The sequence below is a fragment of the Anas platyrhynchos genome, chromosome 2 (assembly GCF_047663525.1).
Source record: "Anas platyrhynchos isolate ZD024472 breed Pekin duck chromosome 2, IASCAAS_PekinDuck_T2T, whole genome shotgun sequence".
Taxonomy (NCBI): domain Eukaryota; kingdom Metazoa; phylum Chordata; class Aves; order Anseriformes; family Anatidae; genus Anas; species Anas platyrhynchos.
Genome location: NC_092588.1, coordinates 54,271,364 through 54,298,790, shown reverse-complemented (window position 1 = coordinate 54,298,790; position 27,427 = coordinate 54,271,364). Strand labels below are relative to the sequence as shown.

Sequence of the window (27,427 nt, the reverse complement as noted above, 5' to 3'; positions counted from 1 at the left end):
TTCCACATCTCCAGTGCTCTGGCATGGATTGAAAGAAAAAAAAAATAATCAGTCTAGGCAAGAAAAGGGTTTTCAAAAAGAAGAATTTCATAAGAAAATGAAGGGATCTCCTTGTTCTCTCTCACACACGCTGAAATAGAAAGATCTCACAAAGACTCGGAAATAAGGAAGAGATCATTCTACCATTGAAGTACAGGAGGGGAGCAGCGGATGGCAACACTGATAAGGGGCTCTCTCTGCTTGTGATTACAATCCCAAGAGAGTCTGCTAAAGGTGGGATGAGGAGAGTAACAGCATTTTCTCCTTCTGACATCATAACCTACTTACACTGAACTCCTCAGGACAGAGCCTACCTTCCTTTAAACCAGTACAGACCTCTGTTCTTGCCAGGGCTGCTTTCGAAACCACTGCAAAATGCATCGACTGAGAAACCCAGAGAGAGAGCCTGGAAAAGAAAAGGCATTCATATTCCCAGCTGTTAATTATAACTTCACAATCAGGACTACATACAAAGGCATTTAGCAATCTAATCCTCTCTACAGCTCTATTAAGCCTGACTTGCTGCGAAACGGACATCCCCGTCTGCACCCCCTGTCCTTCCCAGGAAAAGGCTCCACTGCTGCTGGATGTGCTGGTTTTCAAGGCCGTACCCACACACAGGTCTAGAAGGAAAACAACATGCTCTGTGGAGTGGGAACCTTCTCACTGAATTCAAAAGCAAGACAATGTTTTGTTCCCCACTTATTATATCCTTGTTGTACAGGCAGTTTCTGAGAACAGGTTGTGTAAATGCTAAGTAGGGAGAGAAATACTGGCTTCCCTGCCTGTCACCCCTGAAATCCCTACCGCGACAATACGCAGGACTTCCCCACCATATGCTGCACGCTTCTGGTGCCTTCCAGAAAGCCTTTTTATCTGACGCTGAGAGCAGACTCCTGCCACAGATCTGAGTGCGAAGGACTGAAAGCACTGCACAAATGGGAGATGGAGATGGAAAATGCATGGTTGAGGATAGAAAGAAACAGGACATCAATTCTCAGAGATGCTATCTCTACTTTGTTGCTTCTGTTCCACCTCCTCATCCCATGCTTGTTCTCTGTCCCTCACCAGTTTCCCACCATACCAGCTCTTTTCCCAGCTACAAGATGAAGGAAACCCTACCAAGATCAACTTTCCTCTGCTGATGCAGCACAGCTCTTTCTTTAGAGTACTGTCTGGTTTACCCTGGCCTATTTTGGCCACCCTCTGAGAAAGCAGCAACTCTTTCTTGCAGTTTTTTCTCCTTCCCTGAGTACCAATCCAGATCTCAACTAATGACAGGGTTTGAGATCTTTGGGAAACCCTGAGAAACCAACAGAAAGATGAAAATTACAGTGTAAGAGGAACAAACAGCCATTTTTCTTTTTGGAAAACCAGAGGCCAGCAGGATAACAATTCCAGATAAGATTTAAATAAACATACGTGGGAGGTAGCAGGAAAGGCAGTGGGTTCCTCATGCTCAGACGCATACAGGTAATGACCTCTGGCTCTCTGGCTCTCCCAAAGCTAACAGTGCTGGTTATTGCACCCCTCCAGTGTGATCTGGAAAGGATCCAGTGCACTACTGATTACATTTCATCCGCGGTTAGTTTAACCTTTGAAACATGTCAGTCAGCGGCAGGGAACAGGCCAGCACGTAGGGTCAGCTCAACCTTGCTGGTCCCCACATTCTCCCAGTGTTTGCACAGAAAACAAGCCTGTGCCCAGGGATTCCTCCCCGACAAATACAAAAAGACACGACAGGGACATCAGAGAAACAGATTTTATTGCAAGGTGCCATCCATTCATCTACCAAAGCAGGAAAATACTTGTTCTCACTTTTCCAAAACTGTAAGGAAAAATCCATGGAAATGCTCTCATTAGGAAGGCAGAGATGCAAGTGCCTTATGTAATGCACAATACCAAGAAGATGTTGCAGATCACTCCTCCATGACTATGGGAAGAAAAAAATTGTTCTGCAATGACACTGAAGCAACTGGAACAGCAAGTGTATCAAAAATACTCTGTGCTAAAAGGAAGGTTAAAAAAAAAAAAAACATAAAACCCTATTTGGTTGCCCATTTTTTCCAAATTCACTTCCTTTCCAGAACGCTCTCTTTTGAGACTCACATTTTGTCTGCTGGAGACCTAATTTTCAAAAGAAAAACCAGCATCTTCAGTTACCTTGTACTTCTACAGAGAAGCACAGGACTTACCAAGATCAGATACTTTATCCCTTTCTAAATATTTTTTTTTAGGTTTCTACAAAACCCTTAGTCACAGGAGAACACATGCAACAGGAGAGTAGCACTGAGGTTCTTAGCTTCAAAAAGCTTCTAGTTAGTTATTTAGGGTTATACATTTTCCTTCTGCAGACTGAGAGCATTTTAAAGTTATTAAAATGGAAAAAAAAAATCAATTTTCCTTGGGAACTACTGCCCTCTAACATAATAGCAGCGATGCTTAACTGTCCCTTGGAGCATGTGCACTTGGATTTTTCATTATTTGGGTAAGTGTTTGTGTGGACGGCTCAGGGAACACAGGCTTTTCAAAAGCCAGGAAGAGGTGAAAAAGAGGTCACTTCAGCAGAATTCATTTTCTCTTAAATTCTCAGAAAAAAAACACAACACACACAACACTGCTGAAGAGTAGTAAAAGCTTTCAACTCTTCTCTCCCTATTAGCATTTTCCTGAGGTTCCTGCGCTTATAATACAACGGTACCTCAGGCTGTACCCCACCACCCTTTTATCTCCTCCTCTACCATACCCCTTTTAACTCCTCCTCTAGCATTTTAACATTTTAAACACATATTTTAACACGAGCACTGGCGATGGTCCTGAGGGCAGGAGCGGGATGAGGCCTCCAGACACCTCTCCCAGCCACCATTTCAGCGCTGCCATGGTCGGCCCGTTCCCTCTGCAGAGGAAGGGAAGGCCTCCCCTTTTCTTCCACTCGTACAGCCATAAAACCCTCACAACCCAGCACCAGCTCAGAGCTTGGCCTCTAAATTTTCCTAAAGGAAAGATCAGTGTCCTCAGAAACAGGCTGAGAGCCACATGGGCTCGCAGGGAGAGCCATGCACCGAGGTTTAGTACGCTGAGGTAGCGTCGGTTCGCCTCAGAAAATGGAAGGAGGGTGCTTCACTAAGCCCTCCCAAAACACACGCCAAGCAGACAAAACAAAGCCTTGGCAAAATTCAGCCTTAACTCTCCTCACCTCCCCAACCCTTGAGGCTCTAAAATGGTCAGAATCCAACACCAAAGTACGTAAAACACGAGATACTTTTTTTGTTACTTGCATTACCTCAGAGCCCGCAGTGCATGAGCCAGGAAAGACGCTGCGCAGACCTCAAGGTCAGCTCCTGCCCAAAGTTTCCACATGAGACACGGAGGCACACGAGGAACACAAACACCCCCCATGCCCAGAGGACAGGGCCCTGGACTACGCTGGCTAATGCCAAAATCCAAGCCCAGAGCTGGCCTGGCCCTAGATCAAGGTCGGCTGTGTCTGCCCCATTAGGCACTGAGGGCTGAATGGGTCCCAGGGCTGACATCTCAATAACAAGGAGAGACAAGGGGCAGATAATGGAGAGAAAAAAAAAAACCCTCAGGGATTTGAGGGCCTTGAAAGAGAAGATAAAGAGCTTAGGTTCGATGCTATAAAGACAAGAAAATGCCAACAGAGGAATGCAAAAAAAAAAAAGAAAAAAAAAAGAAAAAGAAAGGTAACACAATCAAAGTGATGGGCTCAGAAAACAATTTTCACCCAGAGCAAGCACCAGCCTCCATTTGGCCAGGCCAGCGAACAAGAGCTTGAAGCAGCGATGATAGCAGGAGAAAACCTGTGTTCCCCCCCCAAAAAAAATGAAAGAACAAAAGCACCTCACCGGGGACATGGGGGAGGAAGGCTCTCTGTGAGGGAGGGATGGACACCAAGTGTCTTCATCGGGCCGAGCTCAGGCTGGCAGCTGAATGTCCTCGAGGAGATGTCAGGGAGACGGGCCGAGGTTTCGGCTCGAGCCCGGGGAAACGGGTGATTCACTTTATGGCCTGTGAGTGCTTCCCTCCAAAGTTCACACAGGAAGATCACGTCCCCTTCAAATGAATTTACGCAGGTGGTGGTTCATTTGTCGGGGGGTAAGAAGATGACCTGCTCTCATTCCAAGATGAAAACCCGCGAGGTCTTCAGCAGATAAAAACTAGCAGAAGTCAGTAGTGCTATGTGAATAACCTCTGCGCATGCTTGTTGCCCCGTTTCAGTGGGGTTTACACCACAAGGCTACTCACACGGGCCCGCCAAGCCAGAAAGGCACAGCGTTATGTCCTGTTAAACCCCACACAAAGGCTACACTCCTCAGACGATGCAAATGAAAACTCACAGACTGTGCAGGGAGATGCTCCAGCAATGTAACTTCTGGATTAAAAACAAGCACAGAGTAATACAGTTTGTGCTCCACAATGGATACCTGCAAAAATGATATGAAGTTGGCTGTTTCAAGAAAAAAAAAAGTGTGAGGCAAGCAACGTTCTTCTCTCAAGTCAGACAAAACCCACATTTTTATCGATGCTAAGAGACTCAGTACAGCTTTTTCAAAAAAAAAAGCTTCTTCAAAAAGTTATTCCCTGCCCATCCCGTTATCCAGTTTCCTGTGCCTTCCTCACATGACCTTGTAATCCTTAATGAGGTTTCAACATGTAAAAATAAAGATTCAAGCTGAAAATAAGTGTTACCTCCACGCTGAGGCAATTATTCATGTCAGGCATTCGATACAGTAGACAAAGCACTGTGGCAGAGGGACACGAAAGAAAAAATGTCATTTCACTGCCACTGAAATCAGGCATTGAAACCTGTTCATTGATTTTCCTTCATTAAAAAATAACTGATTGTAAAAGAAGTGTTACTTTGCAGGATCAAAGCCTATCCTACAGGAAACGCACACACAAAGCATTTGGAAATGAGGGTTAATTTGGCATGCAATTTAACAGCATTAGCTTTTATCAGCAGCATTTCAAGGTCAGGCACATCCATGTTTAAAATGTTTGGTTTTGTTACTGTTTTGACTATAGTGTACTAGAGGTCAGCAATTTTAAAATGATATTAATTTGAAGGAAAGCTGCACCAAAAATAATAAAATAAATAAATAAATAAAATAAATACAACACAACAAACCAAAAAACAACCATCAATACTCATAGTCTACCATGGCAAACATCAAAACTATTCCAGAGACACCCAACTAAACAAGTGATGTGGCTCTTAAGTCTCCAATTCCCTGTTATTAGTTCAAGACTTAACCCTTCCAAGAAAAAAATAAAATCAACGGATCAAAAAAATGCTCTCCATCTGAGCACAGGACTAAGTCACATATCGTGCCAGACCAATGGAGTCCCCTCAATGACATAGTTTGTGCAACATTTAGAGAGCTTTTTAAAGAAGTAACATAGCCAAGATAGCCTCAAATTAAAAAAAAAAATCCAACTTTTTTGTTTTTACTGAAACCTATTCAGTTCAGAATTCAAATCAACACATTTTATTCATTTAATTCATACTTAATTCAAAATGTGAGATCACTCATTTATTGTAGTCTACACTTAGTTTCTTTAAAACGTACAAAAGGGCAATGGATAAAATAAATTATTAAACAGAGGTCCACAGCTCCAATAAAAAAAAAAAGTACTCCACAATCACTTATTGGAGATTTTCCCTGTTACTGAAGATTTAGAAACTTCAAAAACTAATGCGCAGTTGCATGCTTTTGCATTTACGGTTCTGCTATGGAAAGGTTTTCCACATCTCTTCCATGAAAGCTTTATCTTCAGAAAACCTAAAAAACCCACAACGCTGACAGACTTCAGCAGTGGCTGGCACCTAATGTTTCATGGGATCAAGTCAGTACTACACTTAAAACAAATACTTTGATCAATCGGTCACTGGCAGAACCTCACAGCATCGTGGATGTATGCCTAAGAGCCTTACAAATGCTTACAGGACAGTGATGTTACAGCACTGAAATCTCTTAAGCCTCTTTCTTTGCAGTTTTCTGTCACCGTTCAGAGGAATGCCACCAAAACGAGGGGAAAAAGTTGCTCTCACTCCTTGCATGAGCATAATTAATCTTCTGACACCTTGACAAAGCAGCTTGTTGATAGTGAAAGAAAGGATTTTTCTGATTTCCTCTCAAGACAGGAGATGGCCTTTATCCATCATCCCTTCTTCCTGATCTCTTCTTCCAGAGCATCCCCATCAGCAGAACTGTCTATCAGAGCAGACAGCAGGAGGGAAAGGTCTGAATGATTGATAGGGCACCAGTGCTTGGCAGTGCTATTTAAGTGTAGGAACCCATTGTTAGAAACTTACTTTACAGCAGTTAAACAAATATAATGGCAACCAATTCAACCATTGTCCAGCTAGAGTCAGCTCAAGCTAATAAGTAAAGTTAGCTAATTACGCTGATCTGATTTAAAATCCAGACAAATTGTAGAGAAGACAGAGTTAGCATTATTACACACTGAAGGGAGAGAAGTTTTAGAGGAGAAAGTTTTAGACATACTGTGCTTTCTGAACTGAATTATGGTTGGTTTCCATCTTCACTCTTCTTTGTGAGCAGGATCATACACCCAGGTCTCCTTTCCTTCACTCTTAATCGTGGATGTGTCTGCTAAGTATTCCTAACTAATAGAAATAAAATAGTATTTCTTGCAAAACAGTTTGAAGCACCTCTTCCTCCCTACCTCCCCCGAGTTCTAACATATTTACTTGTGAAGATCGTGAGGAATTTCAGTTTCTGAGTGGGAAAAAAATTAAAAATGCCTTCTTAAGGAGGGTACTACATACAACAGACCAACCCAAACTCTACCCTAGTAATGTGTCTGTGAGGATGCTGCTTTGGTGTAATTCACCACAGAAATCCTTATATAAAGAAAAAACATTCTACATACTTCTCCAAAGAGATGCACTTAATAGACAAAATATTATTTTTCCTAATGTGAGAACATATTTGTGTTATATACATATATATATTTAGATTATCTTGTAGTTCCTGTCTATTTATACCCCTCACCTTCCCCCAAAAAAGATTTAGAAAAGACTTGGGTATATTTATATGCCCATTTAATTATTTTCTGCACTCACAGAGGAGAAAAGGTGTTATCCATTCCTTCTACAGCTCTAACTCTTTGACAACTGCTGGCCATGGAGGAAACGAGTCCAGGTCAGAGAGGACCAGGGCATGGCACTCTGGGAACTGCTCCCAGCCAGGGAGGTCTGACACAGTTCTTGGTGTCCTATTTTAAACATAAATCAGGCCACAACCTGTACAGACCTCTGCCTCACAAATGCAACCACCAAAGCAAAAACCTACTAGAGCCTGTGTTGTCTCTCGCTGGGAAAGGCCAAGAAAGACAGCTTCATCCAAAATACAGGAGCTCAATAACCCCTTGGTTTATCTATGCCACTCCATCCTTGACTGCTTATTTAGGACTTACCCCCTATAAAAATAATTGTGCATGCTCTCTGGCCCTGACCAGTTCTCCACACACTTCTTTCACTCAGTTACACAGGAAATCTAGTTAGCGTTTCTCTCTCTGATAATATAAAATCAATTCAGTGAAATTAGCTGTCCAAAAAGTAAATTCGGTATTCTTTCCACAAACTGCATGAAATTTTAGGGGCTACCAGCCAGGCTGGAGCAGTCTGTAAGGTAAATAATGTTCATGTCAGAGCAAGAGCAAGAAACCGCGTGTTCCTTCTGCAGAGAAGACTGCAGGCTGCAACCCGGAGAAAGATCTCCGTGTCTCTTCGCTGGTATTTTACGAGAATGCAAGTGTTCAGAATCACTTACAGGAGGAAATGCAGGCTCTAACTGTGTGGTCAACTACACCAGTGGCAGATCTCCAAAGAGGCAGAAGCAGGATCAATGTCACCTCACTCCTGCTTGGTGAAGCACTTTGTCAGGGTCCTGTCAGAATTACTGCTGCAGCGGTCACAGATGTTGATACTCCCGTTAATTTAAGACTGGGAAGGAAAAAAAAAATATCCCCTAACTTTGTTATTGTTGTTTTATTATCTTCTCGCTTCCAGTCAAAGCATACCAAAGCTGAAAGCATGCAGAACTGCGAAGAACAGCGCAGATTTCAAAGTACTTTTATTCTTGGGTATAGCCATGAAATAAGAACAAACAAGAATGGGAACAAAACCATGACTGGCAGTAAATAGCTCTCAAACAATTACAAGCTATTAGTTACATATTTTCCTCAAATTAGTAAGACTAATTTCCTGGTATCAAGTCCGGAGCCCATAGGTACCATAAACCAGAAAGAAAAACAAATCCCTGCTTGCAGTTTTGGTTGGTGTCTCTGCCTGCAGCAGCTGTACTGCTCCCCAGATACTTATCTCCCAGATTTATCATCTCCCAGATTTTTCCACAGCCATCTTACACGGCAGAGCAGGGAGCCCCCAGGAAAACACACTCCTCCCAGTCTTATGGCCAATTCCTGCAAATTCCAAGAAATCAAAACCTCGTTCAAGCTGCTTTTCCTCAGATCACGCGCTCAATTTTCCCATTCCTCGTTTAGCTAAAAAGCCCCCCTCAAGAAACAAAACAGATCTGTCTGTCCTCAAGCAGACCCAGGTGTTCAGCAGAACACAGCTCCACAGGAGCTCGTTCTGAAAAGGGGACGGGGTAGCTGATGCGAAGCTTTTTGGTGCCTCTCAAAGACCACATTTTTTCTGAAGTCAACTGTGGGTACCTTCATAGTGCACTGCTGAAGAGACATAATTAAGAAAAAACATGCTCATGCCTTTTCTGTCTGATCCTAGGAAGTAGGATGTAGATGTGCATTCAGTCAGATGAAATTCAGGGAGCACAGAACTCAAGGTGGTTTTTGCTGGCGGTAGGTGTCACAACAGCAAGTGCAAAACATTTCCCTAAGTGCTTCCTGGGCACTTAGTCATCAGCTAGCAGAGTTTGGATGCAAGGTGTTGCAAGAAATGAGGAATCTGTTTGGGAAGATGAGGTCCATTTGCCTCAAAATGAAATGCCGTGATACTTGGTATGACAATAATTTTCAGGGTTGTGCTAGGGATAGATGTGGAATAGTTCATCTGGATGGACAAGTGTTGCACATATATTCTTCCTACATGCAAGGGCAGGTGGTCAATGAAGTGATTCCAGTGAAGAAAAATCCTACTGACTGAAAATTTCCTTCCTTCCTTAAGGTTCTGAGTAAGCCATCCTTTACAGCCTCATGACCCGATGAAGTGTTTTTTTCCCTCCTGATGCTTGAGTAGCAGATAGAGGAAGGTGTAGTCCTACCTACACCATGAGCTGGAGCTGCCCCCAATGCAATGGCACTGCAGTCTCCTGAAGAACATGAAAGAGAAAGCTGACACCAGCAGAAAAGATCCAGCTCAAAGATGCATGACTTCTGGAGTACCAAAAAAAATATAACACTATTTTAATCAATGTCTTCTCTGTACTGACCCTCTGAGTGGGTTTTCAACCAGTCAGTTATCTGCCAGACCCCATGAACTCTTTTCCTTCACAGTAAGAAGGCACTCTCCCTCGCTACACCGATAAACAAGCTGTTTTGAACTTCATCCAAGCAGAGAATTTTATGGAGTGCGTGGTTACAGTTCTGGTGCCCAGAAATAAGTCACACGTTCCTTGCTAAACACAAATACACTTGTCAGTTTGTTTTTGGAAGCAGCATGCGTTTCTGTCCTGGAGAGGGGTGACATTGATGAAGAAGCTTCATGACACAACATACCGTTTTTCTTCTTCGTCAATACATATATATGCCCAAAGTTTCGCCCTTTCACACACAAAAAAAATAAAAATAAAAAAAATGTTGGGACACTAGGAGCTACAGAACAATACACAACTAAAACTTGCGTCAGATACAACAGAAAACTACAGAGAAAAAACACAAGATGTAGGATAAACATAAAAAAAATACAGTAAAAGCTTTATTCAATATTTAATTGTACTAGGAAGCGAGGTACAAGTCAGAGGAAGCACACTATGGCAGTTCCTCTGACTTTTTGCATGCAGATCGAGCTGCATCTTCTGAAAATACATCACTTGGCACCTTCAAAAGGAACAGCAGATGAGTGCTCTTCTCCATGGCACACATCTTTCTTGGAACTCGAAGCAGTAATTCTCATTTACAACAGAAACCTCTGGTCAAGCTTTCAGCTTCAAGGAAAAAAGAAATGTTTTTTAGGCTACAGTAACAGAAGACTTTGAACCAGGACCGGTAGTGAACTGTAATGGTATTTAGAGATAACACAGACTCGTTAAATCATCCTTTTAAATTCTTCTCTCAACAAAAATAAAAAACCCTGGTAAAATTACTGACAATGAGGACCTGGTTCCTCACAAGGGTTTTCTCATTTACTGTCTAAAAGACAAGCAGAGAAGAAATATAAATGTTACTGGAAGTTCTCTACAAGCTATTAATTTATAATTTAAGATTTGTATACATTATTTGAACAAGGGTCCATCTAATCCAAAGCTCCACAAGAATTTCACCTCTATGCTATTAGCTGTACATACTTTTAATAATTCGGGGAGGTATTTTCCAGCAAGGTCTACAGTTCCACGAATCTTTGCCAAAAGTTATTGCAAAGGTCTTGAAAGAAGTTGGTAGCATCACCACAATTCGTCAAGAACCTACATCAGAGGTTTTGTTATCTGACAGTCAGTTCTTATGTTCACATATTAGCCATGTAAGGTAGGTAATAGAGAGGTGAAAGATACTACGAGACTATGTACAGATGTTTCTACCATTGCCAGAGACACGGCTGGTCTCAAAGAGCAAGGACTGGGAACAGTTCATCCCGAAATATTATTAGGCTCAGATTTTGGGCCAGTCACTTAGAGACTTGCCATCAGCAGCTGCTTGGTGTATGATATGAATATAAATTATAGAAGCTGGATTTATAAAAAAAACTCTATATATTTTTGTATTGTTACTTCAGCCCAATTTCAAGTCACTTAAATTCAAAGTCTGAAATTTAAAGAGGTGTCTGAATGATTTGAGCTTGTTCAGTGCACGCTGTTCTCATCATGAACATTTAAAACATTTCTTATCTTCAAAAAGCACATTTTGTTCTCTGCCACTCCAGCCTGTGCACCAAACACTAAGTTAGAAATAAAAGCAAGTATGTTGAGATGAATTATGGTTGTTTTTCATGGAGATGAAATAGAGCAGAAGAAGCTGGTTTTCCTTTGCTTTTTCTACCCCAGGTATGGGTAAGGATTAAGTAACGATATATGGTTCGTTCCTTGCCTTCTAGCAAGTATGCTGGTATTTTTGAGTTTTAAAGGTATGTTTTCAATTATCTGTGAAGTCACAGCACTGCACAGATGTAAAACTGCAATTACTCTTCATAAAATCCTACACGACTCAGTGTCCGCCCCGTTAGCATCCCCGGCCAAAGAGATTGTAGATTAGTCACTAACTGCAGCATCTCCACTTGAACACGGTGGGAACTGATGTAACCCTTTATAGGGCAACATTTACCCCAGTAAGTGAATTAAACATAATCCAGTGTTCTGTAAGGCTGGCAACTATTTTCATTGTTATTATTTTGTGCGAGGTGTCCTCACACAAATCTCAGAGCCTTTCTTTTCAGAGTAACCACGGCTGGACAGGAAAACGCTGAAGTTAAGCATGACACGCTTGGTAATATTAATTCTGGAAAGAAACAGTTTTATGTAAAAGGACTTTGTAGTTTGGATAGAACGTTTTCTTCATAGCAAGTCCCAAGTCCATTTTGGAGCAAATATGAGTCAAAACCTATTATAATATCTGCTTTTTTTTTCCCCCCCTCCATGCTACATTGCTGTGGGTCTGCACCATAAGTATTTGAAGACCAATTCCATAATGCTTAGAAGAGGAAGTGAACAACAAGAATATTTTTTCCAATCACCTGTATGCAGCCTGGTAGACTGTTCACAGATTTATACAGAACAGTTTTCAGAGAAAGAGAAAGAAATGACAAGAGCAGACTTGAAAGTCTGCAAAGTTCATTCATCACCCGCATTGTCTACATAAAGTAGAAACAAAGTAAAGTGAGTTTGTTCTAAAAAACAAACAAACAAAAAAAAAACCCACCACCTTACTGGGTACACCTAACATCACATCTCTACAGAAGCACATAAATAATGCAAGAAAATACGCTGTTACATAGTGAATGTTAAAATAAAATTATTATAAGTTCTCTAGAGTAGGTACGCTTCACCTCGGCGGGCCATTTCATTTAGTGTATTTTCTTCAAAATTCAGTTTATGTCCATGTAAAAGTAAACCAACTTGCAACAGTAGCTATTAAAGTGAATTTTGAAACACTTTTTTTTTTCTAGTCTACATAGTAACCCCATTTCTGCTTGCAAGTTATCCACCACTGGATTCTGTGGAAATGCTAAATGCAAACAAGTTTAGACACTAGCACTTCAAGAAGATTAAACAATTTTATTTATTGCAGAGCTGTAAGTGAAGTGTTCAAAGACTGTCATGTTAACGAAATTTAAGCTAATTGTACAAGCAGCAAAATTGCAATACGGTTCTAAATTGAAACAAGCTATCCCAGATTGCAAGGAAATGTCTCAATTTTCTACTCTAGTTAATTTAAAAACAACTACATTTTCAGGGATTATATCTGCCCCTGATTTAGCTTTCTCATATGTAGTCTTGCCCAGTAATTATCGTAGAAAAACAGATTTTACAGACAACTGCAGAAGCTAAAAAAGAGTTTCCATTTTGAAGTCAACCCAACCCAAACTGACAGAAAATGGAATGGGTTAAGAAGGGTTCTTCTAATTCATCACGTACTATGGAACCAAAGAAATCAGCAACGTAGAAAATTATTTCAGTCAGTTGCTAAATGTCTTTAAGAGCTTACATGCACGTAGATTTTCCTTGAATCAAATGCAGCTATCCCAAGTAGCATGACAATGTAGAAGAAGTGAGTAACTTGACATAAATATCTTATGCATTTGTTTTTATCACACTTTGTTCTTGAAATATCTACCCAGAGTAAGTACCTCACTCTCCCTGCCATTGAGCAGGCAAATATGCTAAGATACCAGCAAAAAGTGGGTTTAGATGCACCTAATCCAAGGAGAAATTTGAAGATCTGCCTTCATCTATTTTGCCCCTATACTACAACAAATGCTATATTGCCATGACTTCACACCGTCGTGAAACGTATGTCATCTTCAAAATCAACTTCACGTTTAAACGCTCTTCTTCCTGCTCTGTCGTTTCTGGTGATAAATAGTAGGAAATCAATGAGAAAACATCATTTGAAGTGAGCCATTCATCATGTACCGAAAAGGGTAAGTACCCCATAAATTGCAGTGATCCGCTTCCTTCTAGGATCACACAACAGAAGGCAACATCATTTGCATTAGCAATTTTTATGACCTCCGTCGAAAGAGGATAAGGTTAGGAAATGGCTTATGCTTGTAAGCTATAAAGCATTTGTTGGGTGGGGAAGGAAGAAATTTTTCAAGAGAATCGGAGTTATCGGTAAAGCAGAAGGGGGTGGGGGAAAAGGAAGGGAAGGAGAATACATGTAGCAGTCCTATCAAGTACTCGTCTTCATACTTAACAACATTTTGGATTGGCAGCTCTCTTAGGAAATGCTGAATATTTTAGTAAATATTACAATCAATCGAACCTTATTATTTTGCAATGTGCATGGAGGCCCAAAAAAGTCAGCAATCATTGCCCACAGCTGCAATAAACAGCACTTTTCCACAATCTAGGGACTAGAGTAACACTGAAAGAAGTAAAAGGGGAATCCAAATCCTGTGTAATACAAAATATCAAATAAAAATATGAGCTTTAAAATGAAAAGTAAATTGTATGAAATCAAGTGCTACATTTTCCCTTCGCACCCTTTCCCTTCCCCATTCTGCCCCAGGCTACATTTTTTTGCTTTCTCCGCCAAAAACAGGCAGGACAAACACATGGGGTAGAGAAAAGGTAAATAAACCTTTTAAGTTTTGATGTGCCCCTTCACAACTCGCCAACATGATACATAAGGATATAACTAAATACCAGTCCTGCACGAAGAACAAAGCTTTATATATGAATAGGCTCCTAGGGTGCCAAGAGTGATGTTGGGTGAAGGCACAGGAAAAGAAAGGAAGAGCTGGTTTTCTTCTCAAATATTCATTTTACTGTATTTAACTTAGAAATGCTTCTCAGATTTCATTTGCCATACCAGAGAGACTGTTCTTAAGGTAATTTCACCCAAAACCCGACGAGATTTTAAAGCTCATATACCGAACCATCAGTCTTGAAAATAAGTTGTAGCAAAGAAAAATCCTCATGGCTCCCCAAATTAAAAAACAAAACAAAAAAACAAACACCCAAGGTTAACAGGTAATTTAAGTTTCAGGGATGGAAAACCAAATTAAGTGAAGTGATTGTGCATTTCCTACGACCAAAGGTCTACTGTGCGCTGTGAAAATTATCTGAGCTGTGTTAGGCATTAAGACAACCTCAAGCAACATCAGGTCACTTCCTCATCTTCCATACACCCACCAAGAATTAAGCCCAAACATTTCAACAAAATTTGCCACAGTTCAAAAATTATCAATTGATATTTACACGTACAAATATTGCAGCTCTGTTTTTTTCTGAATTCCCACCTCACAGGAGACAGAGCAAGTGGCTCATCTCACTGGAGCCAGCCATCTGGAAATCCAGGTTCAAAGTCCTGCGCTCACCCCAAGGCTAACCCGGAGATGCTTCCACCAATATGACTCTGGTCCCTGGACCGTGCTGGTAAAAATATGACTTGCCTACATGACACCAAGTTACACATTTTTCCCCTCAGAGGTATCACTTCTATGCCACCCAGAGATGAGCCCTTCACACACACCAGCTATGAAGCTGCTTTCAGACACCAGCAGCCAGGATCAAATCATTGTTACTGCAGTCATCAATCAGAGGGGACAGCTGGCCTTCACAAGTGAAATTGGTTTCACCTACATGAAAGCTCATTAATGATCTTTATTTATTTGATATTTCAGGCCAGCTTTCACACGCTTTTTCCTTCCTTAGTGAAAAGTTTTTTTCCAAAATAGCAAAGTGTATAATTTTAATACTCTAATTCACTGCATTTCACTTCCTCCCATCCCTGCCCTAACAGGGACAAAACAGACGTGACACTACAAAGTCCAAACACATTTGTACAACACTCCCCTACAGGACAGAAACCCAGGCATCTGCAATAATGCACACAGAATAACTTCACTTACAAGGCAATGCTTTGGTCCAACCTTTTTACCACACAACTTCGGTTCATTTTTTTTACCCCACCGTGCTGGCAGGAAGGGCAGAACCCCCCCTATTCAGCCAAACAGCCAGAAGGCAGTAGGTTTTCTGGGGGCAGTGTTCCTAAAACCTTGTTTCACGCCTCAGTTTCTAGCCTTAATCCACGACCCTGTCTTCTGATACCTGAGGTCTCATTCCCAGCTGGGCTCCTTGCCCTGCCATCCTGCACAGATCGAGCCCGGCCTCTGCCTCACCCCCGCCTCCAGGCTTTGATGTTTGCTCTGGCAGGCTGCAACTTCTTGCGTTCCACATCACAGCCTCGCTCCTTCACCCCTGCCTTGCCCCTGAAATGAATGAATTTGTACTCCTTTGGTCCCTGACCTTGCTTATTCCCAGCCCTGCCCACGACCCGACCTAGGTGCTACGCCAAGCCCTACCACGCTCATACCTGATCACAGGGTTTTCCTTGGCATATCCGAGCCCATATCTGCGTTTTGGCTGATGGTTTCTTGTCATGAAGACAAGCAGAAGTCGAGCAGCACTGCCAGTATCCCTACAGCTCACGGAGCGCCGCGGTGTTTACAGGCTTGAGAGGTTTACCGACAGCAGAGAAATAACACAGGTTAACACAAAAAAACTCTTTCTATTTGGTTTTAGGCATTACAAAGGATGAAGTGCCTTGGCAAAGTCTTGTTCTTATCTTTGGTTTCCAAACCCTCAGCTCCTTGTGTGGCCAGTCTGATCTCCTTCACCTTCTCCCCCTGCCTACAGCCATCGCTCTCAGCTCCTCTACTTTCCTCAGAGCTCCTTGGTTTCCCTCCCCAAGAGTACCTCCATTACCCTCACCATCTAAGTCAAGAAGCTCCTGCCTGCACACTGCCTGGATTCGACCACTGAAATCCCTCTCACACACACCCAAAAGTCTCCTCAGTTTCAGAGCCTGACCTTCAAAGGGCTCGGAAGGGCCAGGGGTACAAGCAAAGGCAGAAGTCCTGCTCAATCCCTTGCTTCTGCGGGCTGCAACAGAGTCACGAGGGAAGCAGGATTTTAGCAGCCCACCACCAGCGTGTTTCTGAGCATGAATTAGCTAGAAATTTTGGCTTTTAACTCAGATAGCTTTGGCTGACTTCTGAAGGGACAGCTCAGATGCAAACTCAAGATAAAATTGATCCCATGCCAAGCACAAAGTAATTACAGTGCAAGGCTGTTGAAAAAAAATAATAATAATAAAAAAGAGCAAAAAAGAACAGTGCTCTTACAATGTTTTCCCTTCTGCAAAGGACGGGATCGTTTCATCTGTACGCTTCATGCCAAAAACTGCCAAGTAGTATGACTGAAAGAAGGGGGCAGAGAGAGCAGGCTGAGGGCTGTTCAGCAGGCACCCCTTTCACACCAGTAACCACAGCCTGGAGAAGCACTTGTACAACAGAAAGTACTTGCAAAGTTTAACAGATTATATTACCAATTTCATCTAGAATTAGATATGTATAAAACATTTTTGTCCAAACTAACAGTTCTCACTGGTTCCTTTCGTTTGTTTCTAAAAACCACTCTTCTTTCACTGCCGATTTTAACCTTAGTAAGACTTTTAGCCTTCATCTTTCCACCACTCTCCCAGCTCCTAGAAGGGCTCAGACAGGAACTTTAAGCCTTCATGTAATTATTTCATACACAGCTGACTTTAGACCATCTCCTCTACAACTCCTTTAGCTTATGAGAAAGTTCACGTGCGTTTGCTGTTACCACTCACTGCCAAAGTCATTTGCTGCCTAGTTTCCAGTCTCTTGAGACAAAGTTCGTCTTTTTAGTAATAAATCAATGACTTTGTAAACTGATAAAAGCCCATTCATCTACCATTCACAGATCAGGAGGCCACAGACTCTGGCAGATACAAACTCACCAGCTCTATGCTGCTGAAGCTTTACGGTGTGCAGGGAAACGAGAAGATGGCCTCCACTTTTAGTCTTGGCAACTACGAAAAAGTCACAAGAGCAAAATTCAAGATAAAAAGACTGGGTCATCTAATGCCTCTTGTCCTCTCAGGCTATGAAGAAATACATTACCTAGTGCTGTATCCACTCCAGCTCTGACTCAGCTTAGTGATGTCTGACCTGCGCTCTCTCCCTCAAAATACTAGCCTAGTATTTTACTGCTTCAAAAGTCATCCAGTGCAGGGCCTGAGATCTTTGGCTTCCAAGCAGCCAATGGCTTCATGTCTCCATTTCTCATTTTTAATCTTTGTAACAGGGGACTAAAGCACAGGAGAGTCCAGAATTTGAAAAATCCCACCCTGTCCAGTACACACAGTGGTACACAGGTGTAAGATCGCTGTACCTGCATGCTACAACAAATTGAGCCTGGTGTGATGTGGAAGAAGAGTATGGGAATCAGAACAAGAAACAGAAGTGATTTGGCCACTGAAGAAAAAGCTAGGTAATGGCATTGAAAATATTATGTCGAGGAGCCTGAACACTGATCACTCTACACATGGTTAAGGATTGATTCAAAATTCAGACAATTTTGAACACCTGAGCTAGGGTGGTCAAAAGAAGCTAAAACACCCAGGGCCACATATCTACAGCCACAATTTCCTTTATTCATGAATAAAATCCAAAACATACATTCATGTACTGTCAGCCAGAAGTCATTAAGAAGCCTTGTTTGAAAGGAATAGGCTTAACTCAAGAAGTCTTACTTCAACTTTGATAACTTTTTTTTTTTTTTAATCTTTCAAAAATACACTGTCAACATTCACACACATGGTTTGGATCTATAAAACCACCATTATTTTTTTCTCCAAAACTTTAGAAGTAAAACTAAGCTATCCTAAAAGAAAGAATGCATTGCAAACATGTCATTTACTTTTCTCTTTTTTCTCTTTTAAACATGGTAAATAGCATTGCTAGTCCAGTTTTACTGGACTGAAAAATAAAGCTAGTGAACCAGGTGCTCTTATTTTTCACTGAAATACGAAGGAAAACCATCTCAGGCCACAATTGCTTCAGCTGGAGCAGCACAGAAGTCAGATGGTTGCACTGAAACCATCACTGCTCATAAAGCACAGAAGATAAGTCAATACACCGACCCTTTCAGATCTGCCTAGTGCAGTAATTGTCATCACTATCCAGCTGGCATTAAAAGAAAAAAGTAGCCATGATCATGACCTTTGCATTTTTACAAACATTGGCTATTGTCGTGAGGAAGACCTCTTTGGCCTCATAATTCACGTGCTGTTAACAACCAGCAAGAACCCAGCATGTTGTGTCAGTTACTAAATAATGTAAGAAAAATTGGATGTCACACTCATACCCCCACTGCTCCCGTGCACAACCATGCATATTGAAAGGTTCAGAAAGATTAAAACCAGTTTTAATACTCATGGTCCTTCCTTGGACTGTATTTTTACTATTTGGGGGCAGGGAGGATTATTTGTTTTTAATTATTTGAAGAACCCACTGGAAGGATTGACCCTAACTATGTTCCAAATACAGAAAAAGTTTTAAGTTCTGGTTGCACAGCTGAGAAATCCAGATCTTTAGGAAGTGAGGCATCACCAGTTCTGGTGCTCCTGGCATTGTTTGTAATACTTCGTTTTATTACCTACAAAACCAACAAGGTCCAGAAAAGCAAACTGTGCTCTACTTTCCTCTGGCTCACTGCCTGCAGAAAACACACTGCGAGCACAGGACGGAGCTGGAACGCTTTCCGCAGCCCACCTCATCCAACTCGGTGACCCACGCAATCAAAGAAGAATGATGGGACGGTCACAACAACCTAAAACCAGGCATGGCACGGCAGCCCACAAGCCTCATTGCTTCGCTCACACGGTGACCAACAGCAGATACTTAGGGAACACAGAAACCATGACTTTCCCGTAGGAGTAATTATCCAGAACACTGTCCCAACCTCCGCTGATCCACAGCTCAAGGCTCATTTCACAAGAGCTATTAATTTGTCCAACTGCTTTAAAAACCACCTACCCTTCCAGCATGCCAATGTCTTGAAAAAGGAGCATCACAACTCACCTCATGTTTGCAGTTATCACCTTTTGTTTGCATTCAGCACAGTACTTACTAATTTCATGATGCACCTTAGTTCTTTTTCTACAGAAGACGAGAACAGGTATCCCCATCTGCCCCACGTTATTTTATGGACCTCAGCTGTCTTTCTCCCAGGCTGAAGTTGAGTCAACTTAGTTGCTCCTTACACAGCAGTAGTTCTACACCTTTGATCACATCACTTTTTTTTCCTGTGTTTTTTTTTTCCTATGTTAGTATCTGTTAACTGGAGAAAAGGCGAAGCGAGACAAATTGCTTGTGACATTCAATACTTAGATATGCTGAAGATGCACGTGCATGGCAGAATCATGTTTTCTTTTTATTCCTTTGTGTTTTTTTTTTTTCTCCTAATAACTTAATATTTACTTTTCTTTGTCTTCCCCCCCCCTCACTACTACGGTCCATTAAGCTAACATGTGAATAGCACTCCCCATTACAAAATCAAGACATGGTTTCTCAGCAATAACTTACTCAAAGCATCCATACAAAACTGAAACACATGCACTTGCCAAGATATATGCTGAGCAGTTTCTGAAAGGAAACGTATGTTCCCTGTACTACTATCCCAGCCCATCACCAGGACAAAAAAGTAGGACAACGGGAATTCGGCTCTACCCTTCCTCATCTGTGATTCATTGTTACAGTGCTTCACAACAAGGAGGAAAATATTGCATGTGAAAGGGCGATAATAAATCATAGGTCAGCTCAAGCTGACTAGAAATTCTGCATATGGTAGTCGAACGGCCCAAGAATGCTGACAAACCCTTTTGTGAACCCAGCCTGAGATTTATTGCAAACTAACGCGGTATTTAACTATATCGCGTCTTCACCCCTTACTAAAAACGTTCACGAGGCAACAAGTTTCATTACAGAAGTTTCAGTAGAAAAGGGGATTAAGTCCTAAGTATATATTTCGCATGGATATCTTTAAGAATTAAGTAATTGAGTATTAACCCTTTTTCAGGGAGAAAACGTTACAAGCAACTAGAAAGATGATCTGAATATATTTCTCTGTCTGCTCAGACTTTGAAGTTTGTTGCTAGAAACTGATGTAAAAAATTAAAATAGAATACCTGGTCTGATGATTTTTCAGCAGCCTGGCAGTAAGTGACACTTTTCATACCCGGATAATCACACATGCACATGTTGCTCTGTACTGACCAGGCATAAAAGATCACAGAAGCAGCTGAGCGTGCGCCGTGTGAAAACCAGGAGATAAGGTGGATTTTTCCTCTCCCTCCTCCTGAAGGCTGGCAAAGATCAGTGAAATTAAACACTGCCCAAGGCAATTGTTAAAAGCAGTTTGGCCATTAAAGTCATGTCATCTGGTGACCCAACTGACCTACATTAAACCCAGGCTAAAGGGCAATGTCATCTTTCTTTTCCTTTAGATAGCATGACTTCGCATCTTCAGCACAGATGGAAGGCAACCCCTTTGGCCTTCTGCCTTCGACTGGATCCCTCCTCACAAACCGAAGTTAGCCACAACCAGTCTTTTTGCTAGCCACAACCCTATCTGAAAAAAAATGCGTAATTATCATCATATACATTTAATTTGGATTGTTTGAATACACAAAATGACTACCAATTTGCAGAAATGTTGTCCCACGGATACCAGGAGGGCTCACTCCACCTCTTGGACCCATTTCAGCATCACTATGCTCACAATCCAAGCCCTTTGCTTGCAGGGGCTGCAAGAGGAAGACCCCCTCCAGGCACCCGATGCTGTGCAACTGCCTGATGTATGTTTTACAGGCACATCAAGAATTCGGGTGGCTCAAGTAGGTGCATGCACACCGACTGGTTTGGTGAAGATGAGTATAATGGAGAGGGGGATTTTATTCCTGGTGGCTTTATGGGAAGGAAAGTGGATGAGAAGTGAAGAACAGGTCTGGGCTGCTTATCATGAATCCCTCATTTATGCATGGTTACTGAGGACAACCCTCCAGCTTATTCAGCTACTGTTTCTGATAGCAATCACAGTCTGTTAAAAAAAATATATATATAAAACGAGTGTCATTTTGCAGCCTCAGAAAGGCTCTTGAATCGCTTCTATGTTCCATTCTCCCATCAGGAACAAACACTTCATCAAAAACAAAGAATATTCTTACCTTTCCTCCCACCTTTGATCAATGTGGGCTGCGAGACGACACTAGCTTACGTTGCAAGCGCTTTCCTGTTTGGCAACAAAAGCCATTTTGAAGAGCTGCCAGGGCACCAGGAATGAAGTTTATAGCTTGATCCTACAATGCCTGCGCTTCTTCATTAGGCATCTTTGTCAATGGGAATAAATTGCTAGGCTGCCTAACAGCTCCGGAAAACAGCCCCTTCTCATGGAAATTGTTCTTTTGAAGCATCAGAAATCTCAAACTTTCTAGAGTTTTGGTGTTTTTCTTCACTTTCAGCTTATACAAGTTAATAATCCATATGTTTCATAGTCTATTTCTTTAGAAATTATACATCTGTTAAAGTATTAGGATGTTTCTACTCACGTAGCCTTTAAGACCTACCGCCTTATTTGAAACAGAGACATACTGCTATTGATTGGATCCCATTAATAAAAGCTGTGTGTAAATACACTAGCCTACAGGGATAAAATATTAAGAAAAAAGTTAAGGTTTGCTTATTTAGTTTCATCTTCAAGTCATAAGAAGAGTAGGAAGCCTAAAAAACTGGGTAAAATGAACAGCAGATCATGCTCTTTAGGGAGCACATTTTAGACTGTACAGTATATCCTGATATATATTTTTTTTTACAAGTTTCATACATAGAAATGGAAATTGTGTCTTTTAAGATCTGCTCCTGTAGTACCTGTGGGCACTACATGACTCACCATTTTAATAAGGCATCAAATCAACAGCTGAAGCTTAGCGAAGAAAAATCTCTAACAGCAACGAGTAGCTTTTTGCTTTGTTATTTTTATTTTGAACATCCATTTTCAGAATAACTACCCTTCCTCATTCTTTTTTCCGGTGGCAACTGGCTGAAGTGCCTGTTATTTTGTGTAATTATGAAGAAACGAGGCAATGAGAACCTTAAGAGAATGGCTTGGCACATCATTCAAACACAAGCAAGACGCAGTTTCGGAGCAGAATAGGGCGGCATGAAGAAAAGGCAAAGAATCCTGTCCTCGGGATTTCCCAGCACAAAATACTTCATTCTCCATCATGCCCTAATGCAATAAATATTACTGAGGCTTATCTGGTGCCTGCAATGAATTACAGAGTGCTCACCACATACATCATGTTTGCCTTTTGTAATGTACTGGCTCTCCTTGCCTCTTGTCGAGATGAAATGCTGTATTTGTTAGGAAGGCAAGGTCACGCTTGCTTTAAACACAGGCCGCAGACTTCCAGATAAAGGAAAGCTCTTCCATTTAACTGTGTATTAGATTTGCTGTGAACTTATCCTAAGCTAAGTAAGTGGTTTTATTTATTTATTGTTTTGTTTTAATTACTTACACTGTAATTTCCACGTAATGAAAGGATGTTCTTTCATACTGTGTTTGAAGCACATTTGCATAACAAGGCCCATGCAAATTTGCAGGTTCTGGCTCTGGACAATCACATTTTCTCCCCCAAGCCTAGTTGCATACTCTCCTGAAACGCCAGTGAAAACCACTCAGAAAATCTCTCTTTAATTTCTGTTCATGGCTGAATAAGGCACAACAAGTAAAACCCTTAGACTAAGTGTTCCTCCTTCCCCCAAGCAAAAGAAGAGGCGCAGCAAGAGAAGATAATATGTACAAAAATAAAAATCCAGGATGACAGAGCAAGGAGTATGAGCTAAATGCACAGATTCTCTTTCCAAATTTTTAAAGAAGCCTTTTATTCATAAATTTGCTTCTTTTGCTTCTTTTTCCCAAAAATGAAAGCAGTATTTTGTCAGCCTTGCTTGGACTGCATGCAGTTACAGTTTACCTACTCTTATTTGCTTAAGCATGGGTTACCTGTATAGTAATTAAATTATATTAATAATTATCTGCATATTATTAAATTATGGAGATTAATTTCTGCTGTGAGACATTTTTTTTTTTTGATAGCTATTACAAGTTGTCAGGCAATCTTGTACTTCCCAGCTGTGAAGCAAACACTGTCTGCCTCCACTGGACATGTTGATCTAAGACTGTGTGCCTGAAGTGCCCACTCATCTGCAATACGAAGCAACTGGCAGTTCTGCTTCTAGGACAGTTCTGTGCATCCAGCTCTGCACCTCTGCTTTATTTCGTCTGCCTCAATGAGACGATGATGCAGTTCCATTAAAGTATAAAGTTACTGTTAAGAAAAACAAAAAGTCTGTTAGAAATAAAAAATCATTTAAAATTAGAATTGGAGGAAAAAAAAAAAAAAAAAAAAGGTTTTAGAGCACCCAGACATCCTCTCCATTTCCTATGTGAAGGTCATACCCAGCCTATATATGCTGGGGATGGGTGAATGTCCATCCCTCCTCCAGCAGGGAAGGAAAAGGCTTATTACAGAACGGAAAAGAAATCTGCTGGGGGGTATTACAGCCTCCTATCACATTAACTTTCAACGATGATCCCAAGCTTGTAAAACAACAATAAGAATTTCCATTAACAAAACCGAAACAACAGAAACCAAAACAAAGAGAAGCAACAAACAAACAAACAAAACACAGGAGTTCTCATGAACCCTTCTGCATTGAAGTCAGTACTTAGAATCTTCACAATTTGGTGATTTTTTTTTTTTCCTGAGGAACTTACAAGCTCTCTTCGTATGCTTCCAATGGCCACACGCTGAATACTAGTATCTTTGGATATCAGAAGTTTTACAAGATTAAAAAAAGGGAAAAGAATTTCTTTATGTCTTCCCTCTCTTTATAAAGCTTTCAGGAAATTTAAATAAAAGCAGCCCTGCACCAAGCTTAAAACATTTATTTATAGGAATTAAAATTTTAATAAATAATTCTAATTCTATGGAACATCATAGTATATATATATTTTTTTTCATCAGGAAAAAGAGAGAGAGAGAAAGAGAGAGAGAGAGAGAGAGAGAGAGAGAGAGAGTCTTGTCTTCATTTGTTTGCAAACATTTTGATGTCCAATCACACCTTTGTCCAGGGCAAAGTAAGAATCACACATGGAGAACTATTAAGGAAATGACCTGATCAAATTAAAGGCTTCCCTACAAACACTTTAAAACAATAATCTGTGAGAGATGCTTGCCAAGCACCTCCTGTCCTTCGTCACAGGGAACAATTCAGCCTGCGTTCAGCTTCACCCCTCTAAATGCAGACATGATGTGTGATGGTGGTGGCTTATTTCAGCAGCACGGGGATCTGGCCCACTGTGCCTGTGCGTGGGTTAAAGGCTCTGGAGCATAAGGTAAGGCGAGGGCTCCTGTTCAAGGACAGAGAGAACGACACCTGCATCATCAGCTGTCCGCTAAGATTGTTCTCAGCTAAAAACATTTCCTTTCTGCCAAGGAAGGACTCCATATACCAGAGCTCAGCTGTGTTCAGCCTGCTTTGTACTGCACACAACAGTAAGCGTTAAACAGCTGCCATGCCTGAGACTGCAGCACGGAAAGCTACAAAACACTGCATCCCAGGCTCAGTCCCATGCCCACTTCATACATTCAGCCTCACAGAAACTCTATCATAAAGCTGCGTCAGAGCAATCGCCTCAAAGAGAGATACAAAATGCTGCTTCCCTCACAAGCAAAGCACTGCCTACTCCTAAAAATTACTTGGTAGGATTACTTATTCATAAAGTGAATCTGGCTTGTGAACAATGGTTTAAAATGGTATTTTCTTTTAAAGAAGCCTAGTTTAAGCAAGGGTTTTATGCAGAGTCAGAAAAGCTAGTGCAGAATTAAGGATGAGCCCAGGCTGCATACGTGACTGGGCGGCATTCAGCTCAGTTAGTTAAAATAAAGTATTCAAACTCAGTTACCAGCAGTGAGAAGATCATAAATGTAAATGATTTAATACATATGAAGCAATATTTTTTAATCAATGAGAGCCCTAACAACAGTTTTAAATTCTCCCCAGCCTCTTCAAACCCTGCTCACCCTATCCTTCTAGTGGTATAAACCACGAGCAGCTCTATAGCAAGGCACCATCAAACACTGCTGCTTTAGAAGCTGTTAAACAGCAAAAAACTATTTAGGAGGCAAGGGGAATGGAGGGGAGTTAAAAAGAAAACACACTGAAAAACATCAATGAAACAGTATTTAAACTCCATTCTTACAAAGATAGCAATTAGTGCTATGATCGTGTATTTATAGCATAGTTTAAATAGTTTGTCTCACGTAAATGCAAAATATACATTTATCTTTTTAACATTAAAGCTTGTATGTATTATGAGAATTGTATAATAATTTAATTAAAGCTTCATTAAAATTTCATTTTGGGGAATGAAAAATATGACACGAAGCTGAAAATTACTCCCCTAACAGCCAATCCATAAACCAGCTTTATGTGAAGTCCTCAGTAGTTTCAAGAGTTAACAGCTGCACCAATCCTTTTTTTTTTTTTTTTTTTTAAATGACTCTCTTACCACAGTCACAGAAGATGCTCGTTGCAGCAAAGCACAAACTTTCTAGAAGCCAGCAGAAACAAAGCCAATAAAAAGTCATTTTCTTGAAGATGCTTTTACAAGTCTGATCGTCTCCTTCACGATCCGGTTTTCCAGGAAAGATGCGAACAAGAGTATTTCTTTTCGAGCTAAATGGACACAGAGGAGCAGCAACAGAGCACGATGGCCTTCAGAGCTCTGCATGTAGTTTAAATTTTTCTTAAGCCTTTTCCAATTTGTCCCTGGATGCTTCGTTTTTAAAGTATGATTTCGCAGACACAGTGGTGTGGGATTAACACAGCCTGTGAGATTCAGGTACCTGTCTTAGATGTATGATGATCTGACAAACAACACCCTGATGCAAGTCCGAACTTCAGTTTCCTCAAGACAATTCTGTTGTTTGGAAAAGGCACAAAGTTACTGTCTGGTACTCAACATCTGTATTCAAAGAGTCCCATAATGAATATGCCTCACAAAAGGCATTTCTCTGCCTAAAATCCATGCCCTAAACCAGTGGGACATTTCGTATGCAGCCTCTGAGAAGCAGCACTGAAAATTTCGGCGAGAGAGGGTAATTGATTCATTACATCTATTTCTACTATATTTCTTTTTTGTATTTTTGGGTCCCCATTTCAAAAGGCATTGTTTAAATTGCCCTAATCTGCAAACAGCAACAATAAGTGTAGCAAATACTTGACAATGAAGATGTAAAGCCTCTAAAAACCTGTTACCTTAGTAACCACGGGAATGCAGGAGAATAAGAATACACCGAGTGTCAGGACATCATTTTGGATTCCACAGGGTTTGGGTTGAAATACAGTCAGCTTTCATTAGCTTTTTGTTTTTCCCAGTAGGCCCTTGGACTTTGAAACAAAACCTGAATGACAGCTATGAGCAATTCCAGCCTCGCTCCTGATTAGCCACACCAAACAAAACAGCTCTCTTGGTGTGAACCCCCCACCATTTGCACCCAACAAGCCTTGAAACAAACATTATTTATGCCGCTGACCCCTCTGGATATCACTAATAAACAGCATTCCAAGAAGAAGAGGAAAACAAAGAGCCACTTCCCTGGCTCTTGATAGAGAATTCACTCCAAACAAACGTGCTGCTAGAAAAATAAGCCAGGATGCCCACCCGGGACATTTCGGTAACCCCACGACCAGTTTATTTAGAAGCTTACTGGGGGTGTTAATTCAACACAAACACTAAGAAGAATTGAGCTGCTCATTTCAGCAGCACCGTATTTTACTCATGGAAGGAGAAAAGCAAAAAAAAAAAAAAAAAAAAAAAAACCAGCACACCCCCAGCTAAAGCACTGAGCTCCATGCCCCTGCCCCCACCGAGGTCTGCGGGGAAGTTTGTGGTCAAGACAGAAGAGAACAAAGATCTTCCGACCGCTGCCTGGAGCCGGCTTAGCTCCAAGACCATCCCCTTCTTCTCTGCTGCTATCTGGTCACTCGGGAAAACAACCTGAAAAAAAAAAAAAAAAAAAAAAAAGCTCCTGGAAAAAAAAAAGG

At 41.2% G+C, this 27,427-nt stretch overlaps 1 protein-coding gene across 16 annotated transcripts in view; it reads right to left on the bottom strand.

Moving 5' to 3' along the window:
* The window catches only part of GREB1L (GREB1 like retinoic acid receptor coactivator), a 126,589-nt gene that overhangs the window by 83,484 nt on the left and 15,678 nt on the right, over positions 1-27,427 (bottom strand). Inside the window, exon 3 of one of the 16 annotated variants that reach the window (XM_072034777.1) lies at positions 354-445. The exons of 13 other annotated variants lie outside the window; for them this stretch is intronic. The gene's annotated coding sequence lies outside the window, so the exon portion shown is untranslated. Of the gene's footprint in view, positions 1-353; positions 446-27,427 lie in introns of those variants that run through there. 2 more of the 16 variants (XM_072034773.1, XM_013094941.5) reach the window with 2 other exon arrangements.